The 7,909-nt window shown below is 32.6% G+C and overlaps 1 pseudogene; it reads left to right on the top strand.

Moving 5' to 3' along the window:
* The first annotated feature begins 2,878 nt into the window (after window positions 1–2,878).
* LOC105141311 (receptor-like protein 12) lies at window positions 2,879–5,941 on the top strand (annotated as a pseudogene).
* The last annotated feature ends 1,968 nt before the right edge of the window (window positions 5,942–7,909 follow it).

The following is a 7,909-nucleotide window of genomic DNA, read 5'->3' on the forward strand; positions in this document are numbered from 1 at the left end:
AACAGATAAAAAAACTTTGCTGCATTTACATTAGGTTCTTCTTCTACAATTGGACATTCGCTGACATTACCTTTACTTATTCTCATTTCATCCATAGCCATATTTCTGTAAGGATTACTGTTCTCATTTCCAACGTCATGCATGTTGTTAGCACTAGAAGTTGACTCGACCACCCTTTCAACCATGCTCTCATTAGGAACAAATATTTCTCTGTGTGCATACCAATACAGGTAATCCTCTATGAACTCTTTGGTTAGAAGATGCATCGTTACAATATCTTGATGTAGAAACTTTAAATTTTTACACTTCCTGCATGGACACTTAATACCGCCATCAGTAAAATTTCTCGGGATAGATGTTGTGAAATTAATAAAACCCTAAAAACTATTACAATAATCCATCCTCCGCAATCCTTAGGGTGAGTCTCGATACATCCATGAATGATCATCCATGACTTCTATTGAATCTCTATAAAACATAACAATAATATTTGTTTTCTATGTTCAATATTCATTATCAATTATCAATTATCAATGTTCATACATATAAATTTATGGAAATCACAACTTCGCAATAGAATTGATAACAATTAAAAAAAACTTGTTAAACAATCTATTATTTATTTCATCACAACACATCTAATTCGGTGTAATTCAAAAAAAAATTTAATAATTTACAAACAAATATAATTTGACAAAATCTAAAACAAACTATAACAACTACAAAATTATACATTCATATTACAAGTTTCTTTGACAAATAAAAATCAAACTAGTACATATATTAACAAAATACTTATACTAAAAAAATTCACATATAAATGTTAAAACTAAAAAGGATAAATTTACTTATAAAAAATGATAAAATTCACAAGAATGGATGTTGTGACCATGTACAAAAATATAAGAAATTTAAGTGCTTGTGTTGAGAAAAGGAGAGAGTTGAGCTAGGTGGTTGGCTGCAGTTTGGGAGAGGAGAGGTGGGATGAGGAACAAGAATGAGAAATAGAGGCAAAAAGTGTCGGTAGAGAGAGGTATAACTGGCTTTAAACAATGAAATCACCGACAGACATGTTTTGTCAGTATCAATATCGTTGTGTGGTTATCCCGGTTTGAATCCCTTACTAATTTCATTGGTAAACTCGTTTGAAAAATCCACGTCATCGCGTTGTTGCAACTTAAAAAAAAAAAAGGTCTCTCGGTCGTCGGAGATATGGTTGGTATATACCTACAAAATGCATTCATTGGTATATACCGACCATTTCTCCGACAGAGTATATCAATCGGTAAATACCAATAGATATTGAGATGGAATAATTTCTATCGGTAAAAATTTCTGACCAAAATATTCATGTTCTTCGATTTTCTGGTATATAAAGTCTACTACTATATTTTCTCTAAAATAACAATAATAAAGTCTACTTTCTTAGGAGGCTTACAAAGCCTTAAGTAGGTCAAAAACTTTATCTCAACTAGAAAATAAAAATAAAAATATGTAACTACAAAGGAAACAAGCATAAAATCAAAAAATAGTGTGAAAAAAAATAACAAGGAAAGTAACAAAAACTACAAAAAATAAGGATCTAGTGTGAGATTTTTAAAATCTAAAGATCTAGCGATTCCATGCTAATTAAAGGCACATGGCATTAGAAAACTCTTGTAAAAATTTGAGTGTGATTCAATGGTCGAATAAAAAATTTGGCCCTTATAAGTTGTTTTTTTGGTCTGGTGCGACCGAACCTTCTCCTGGTCCTAGTCCTATCCCACTAGTCCATAAATATATTTGCTAGGCTATCCACATAATCTTTCTAAGATAAATTTTTATTTAATTATGATGGACCCACACTTAACTGTTTAAAATCACTCATAATCATAAGCCCAACTATATCAATTGTATATATCAATAACAACTATTCTCCTCACTCTTATAAATAGGAAAGAATCATATTGAATGAATCTAAATTTAAAACGCATTAGTCGTTTTAGTTAAATTTTATGAATATTAGATGGAATGGGGATTGTAGAGGCATCTAACATATTTTATTTTTATTATTTTAAGTTTTATTTGTTAAAAATATAGAAAAATTAGAAAAATCAAATAATATTAAATTTTAAAATTTTAAAAAAATATTGTATTTAAATAAAATTTTTAAACCGACTAAGAAGGAAAAAACATGAAGGAAAATATTTATTTTTTTGAACAAGCTATTGCATCATCAACTCATTAAGAAAAGGAAGTCCATACATTAATTATTTCGAGATTTTAAAAAATTACTTTTACTCATTAAAAAGAAAAATTTATGGTAAAATACTTTTGATAAGAGTATTGATAATAATATATAGTACTAATTTAAGAGAAAAATCAAAAACCTTTTAACCTTTTAAGTTTTTGTTAATATGTTCTTTTTTTTTTGAAAACTTTTAAAAATATTTTCAATAAAAAGGAGAAATAGTTTTTGATAAAAATGAAAGCCTATTACTCATTCATTTTTGTTAAACATTGTTTTGAGAAACTTCAAAATAAAAAAAGAAGAAGTTATTTTTAGCAAAAATGATATAAAAGTATTTGAAATGAAAACTAAAAGCCTTTTATTTTTGTATTTTTATTGAAAAAAATAATATTTTGAGAGCTTTCCTTTTAATTTTTATTTAAAAAATTTATTCTTATTATTTTTTATATCATCGAGGAGATAATTTTTCCATAAAAATCCCTTTCGTTAATTGGTTATGCCATCAAATAGAGGAAAAATTAATAGCTACTTAATATATATAATCGATTGATGGCTCGATCCAACAGAAATAATTAGCGAAAAATCTCCATTGTTTCCAATCAAATCAATGAAAAATACCCTACTTTGTTTACTTTTCTACCAGACTGAATATTTTTGTCTATATAAACTGCTTTATTTCACTTATTTGCTTATTATGAAAAAACAAAGATTATCTACTAAAAACAATGCCAGCATCTGTGCGTTTCTTAACTATGCGGATGCTTTCGCTCTGTTTACTCTCGTTTTTTCATCTTAGAGCTTCTCACTCTTCTCCTTCCATGCAGCCGCTATGCCATGATGAGGAGAGTCATGCCTTGCAGCTCAAGGAAAGCCTTGTCATTAATGAGTCCGCTTCTTCTGATCCTTCTGCTTATCCTAAGGTTGCATCATGGAAAGTTGATGGAGAAAGTGGTGATTGCTGCTAATGGGATGGTGTTGAATGCGATGGGGACTCTGGTCATGTGATCGGCCATGACCTCAGTAGCAGCTGCCTTTATGGCTCCATCAACTCTAATAGCAGCCTCTTCCACCTTGTTCAGCTCAGAAGGCTGAATCTTGCTGACAACGACTTCAACAACTCCAAAATCCCTTCTGAGATTCGAAATCTCCCAAGGCTGTTTGATCTAAATCTCTCAATATCTGGCTTCACTGGTCAGATTTTAGCAGAGATCTTAGAGCTTTTCAAGTTGGTTTCCCTTGATCTGGGATTGAATTCTTTGAAGCTCCAAAAGCCTGGTCTGCAAGATTTAGTTGAAGCATTAACCAACTTGGAGGTGCTCCATCTCAGCGGAGTGGAAATATCATCCAAGGTACCTCAAATCATGGCAAATTTATCCTCTTTATCATCTCTATTTCTCAGGGATTGTGGATTGCAGGTAGAGTTCCCCATGGGAATATTCCAATTACCCAATCTTCGCTTTCTCATTATCCGGTATAATCCATATCTCACTGTATATTTGCCGGAATTTCAGTCGGGCAACCAACTTGAATCATTGTTGCTCCCAGGAACAAGTTTCTCCAGTCATCTAACGGAATCCATTGATAACCTCAAATCATTGAAAGAATTTGACGTGGGAGATTATCATTTTTCAGGGGTGATACCATCTTCACTTGGTAATCTTACGAAACTGAACTATCTAGACCTTTCTGATAACCGTTTCTTTGGGAAAATCCCTTCCACATTTGGCATACTTCTCCAAGTTTCTTATCTGTCGCTTTCTTTCAACAATTTCAGATCTGGTACCTTAGATTGGCTTGGTAATCTAACCAAACTCAATTATGGAGGCTTGGAACAAACCAATTCATACGGTAACATTCCATTCTTTTTAGGAAACTTGACTCAGCTCACTGTCTTGGCGCTTGATAGAAATAAATTATCTGGTCAAATTCCATCTTGAATAGGAAACCATACCCAATTAACCGCACTAGACCTTGGTGTCAACGAACTGCACGGTCCGATTTCTGAGTCTATTTATAGGCTTCAAAATCTTGAAGAACTTGACCTACCATCTAATCTCTTTAGTGGTACTTTGGATTTGAACCTTCTTCGTAAATTCAGAAACCTTGTTTCACTCCAGTTATCGGATAACAATCTGTCTCTGCTTAATAGCAAAAAGGCTACCATTCCTCTGCCAAAACTTGAACTCTTGACGTTAAGTGGATACAATCTAAGTGAATTTCCCAGTTTCTTGCGTGATCAAAACCATTTGGAGCTTTTAGATCTTGCCGATAACAAACTGAAGGGACACATACCCAAATGGTTTATGAACATGAGTACCATAACACTTGAGTTTCTAGGTCTGGCTGGCAACCTTCTGACTGGATTTGAGCAATCCTTTGAGGTTCATCCATGGAAGAATCTACGCTCACTGCGCCTTTATTCGAACAAGCTCCAAGGATCCCTTCCAATTCCACCACCAGCAATCTTCGAACATAAAGCCTGGAACAACAAATTAACCGGAGAAATACCAAAAGTTATTTGCGATCTGACTTCGCTTTCTGTCCTTGAATTGTCAAATAACAATTTGAGCGGCAAACTTCCGCCGTGCTTGGGCAACAAAAGCAGGACTGCTTCAGTTCTGAATCTGCGCAACAATAGTTTCAGCGGTGATATTCCTGAAACATTCACAAGTGGCTGCTCATTGAGGGTCGTTGATTTCAGTCAAAACAAATTGGAGGGGAAGATACCAAAATCATTTGCCAATTGCACCAAGCTAGAGATTCTCAATCTTGAACAATATAAGATAAATGATGTCTTTCCTTCTTGGTTTGGTGTTCTTCCTGATTTGAGGGTTATGATACTGAGATCTAATGGGCTCCATGGTGTGATTGGGAAACCTAAAACCAACGTTGAATTTCCGAGGTTACAGATTGTTGACCTCTCCAACAACAGTTTTAAGGGTTAGTTGCCACATGAATATTTCCGAAATTGGACAGCCCATGAAAACAGTCCACAAGGAACACTGGATTTACATGCAAGTAGACTCAAGTTTCAAAATATCTGATTATTCAATTACAATTCAATATCAATTCTCAATGATAATGACAAACAAAGGTGTGATGAGAGTATATGAGAGGATTCAAGATAGTCTCAGTGCTATCGATCTCTCAAGTAGTGGTTTTGAAGGAAGAATGCCAGAGGCCCTCAGAGATCTCAAAGCATTTCATTTGCTCAATCTCTCCAACAACTTTCTCAGTGGCCGCATCCCTCCATCATTGTCCAACTTGAAAGAGCTTGAAGCTTTAGACCTTTCTCAGAACAAGCTCTCTGGAGAGATTCCTGTCCAAATTGCACAGCGCACCTTCCTCGAGATCTTTAATGTGTCTCATAATTTTCTCTCTGGTCCGATACCACGAGGAAACCAATTCGGACATTTAGCAACACTTCATTTGATGCGAATTCAGGATTGTGTGGGGAGCCTTTGTCGAAAAAATATGGAAATGATGCTGACTCCTTGCCAGCATCCAAAGAAGATGAGGGTTCAGGAAATCCACTTGAATTTGGTTGGAAGGTGGTGGTGATACGTTACGCAAGTGGATTGTTAATAGGTGTGATTCTTGGATGTGTTATGAACACAAAGTATGAATGGGTGGTGAAGAATTATTTTGCGAGGTGGCAAAACAAAGGTCATCATTTAAAGAATCGACTGCGTAGAAGTTGATTTCTAATTATTAAGGTGTTTCCGGTTCGTCAATCATAGCAAATAAATATTATCTTGTATTTCCTTTTTCCTTCTGTTTTCTTTTTTAATTTTCACTTGTAAGGATAAGAGAGTGAATTTCTCTTCGATGGTTTATTTTATATGCCATAAATAAGATGATATCTTTAAAGTAAATGAATTATGTTACTATAGCATGTTGAAAATTTGTATACACAAAGTAGTTTTCGTCAAGTTATAAAATTTCAGTTTGGTGGGATTATCCCAAATTTGACCAAGTTGAGGCTTGGAATATTCTAAATTAAAAAAGAAATAAGAGAAAGAATTGATCTAGGTGACTTAGTTGAAAATTTAAGTTTACCTATAAATCTATTTGACTAGATGAAACTCAATGAAAAAACTTGTTGACTTTTTTAAAAAGTTTTTTTCAAGCAACAATAGTGTTAAAAAAAGGGTAGCTAGAAGTAGTAAGAAATTAAACAAAAATAACAAGTCTCTTTCCTCTCTTAGTCTTTGACCTTGTTTAAAAACCAAAAGATTAACAAAAGGATAAAAATCATAAATAATTTCAAATTATGGAAAATTAATAGTAAAATACACATTATTATTATAAGCAAACTTAATTAATGCAAGCAATCTTTCTAAATTTTCAAGTTCTTTTGTATGATAGTACGTAAAAGTGTAGTTATAATCTTATTAATTACTTTGGTTTCTTCAACTGTTTAGAGATAACAAATAATAGAAAACAATAATTTAGTTCCTAATTTTCCTTACAATACCTTCTAAGAATAGCTTAAAAACTTAACATCTCTATCCTAAAATATACTCCTAGGAACCTCATGAAGTTGTATTATCTCAAACACATCAACTATATTAGTCTAGGAACCTCATGAAGTTGTATTATCTCTCTAAAAAACACATCAACTATATTATTTGTACCATTGGTTTTATAACATGCTATGAATTGCATATCTTCAAAAACCTATCAACAATTACAAGTATTGAATTCCTACCATTTCTTCAACTTTAAAAACCTATCAACAACTACAAATATTGAATTCCTACCATTTTTGGATTTAGGCAAACCTAATACAAAGTCTATAGAAATATCTATCCAAGGTTCCTTAGAAATAGACAAAAAAAAAAAGTGTACAGACCATATGGTTGGGCTTTAGATTTTGCTTTCCTACTTGTAATGCATTTATCATATATACGTTACATGTCCATTTTTATTTTAGGCCAATAAAAATATTCATATAACATATTTAAAGTTTTAGCAATACCAAAATTCCCTCATTAAACCATCCCCGTGTACTTCATGTATAAGCAATTCATGTATAAAACTCAATGGTGCACATAAATGATTTTCTTTAAGCAAATATCTATCAAGTCTATAAATTTCTCAAAAGTTGGAATCTTACATGCATTAAAAACATTAGCAAAATCATCATCATTCATATACAATTTCTTTACATATTCAAATCCTCACATTCTAATAGTCAAAGTAGATGAAAGAACATACCTTCGCTACAGCATGTCAGTTACAATGTTTTCTTTGTCTTACTTGTATTTAATTGCACATGGAAAGTTCTTACTAAACTTCACTTATTTGGCATGTCACCGATTCAACTTACCTTGTCCCTTCAAATGTTTCAAACATTCATGATCAACATAAATGATGAACTCCTTAGTTCAAAGGTATTGTTGTCACGTCTCTAATGTACTCACTAATAGGTAAAGCTCTTTGTCATATGTGGGGTAGTTCAAGGTTGCTCCATTGAAATTTTAGCTAAAATAAATAATTGATCTTTTTATCCTGCATTAAAATGGCTTCAATACATATACCTAATACATCACACTTAATCTCAAAAGCTTTTGTAAAGTCAGGTAAACCTAAAACAAGTGCATAATATAATCTTTATTTTAATAATCTAAAGCATCTTCATGTTTATTATCCCATTTAAAACCAACATATTTTTTT

This window comes from Populus euphratica, unplaced genomic scaffold (assembly GCF_000495115.2).
Source record: "Populus euphratica unplaced genomic scaffold, PopEup_1.0 scaffold329.1, whole genome shotgun sequence".
Lineage (NCBI taxonomy): Eukaryota > Viridiplantae > Streptophyta > Magnoliopsida > Malpighiales > Salicaceae > Populus > Populus euphratica.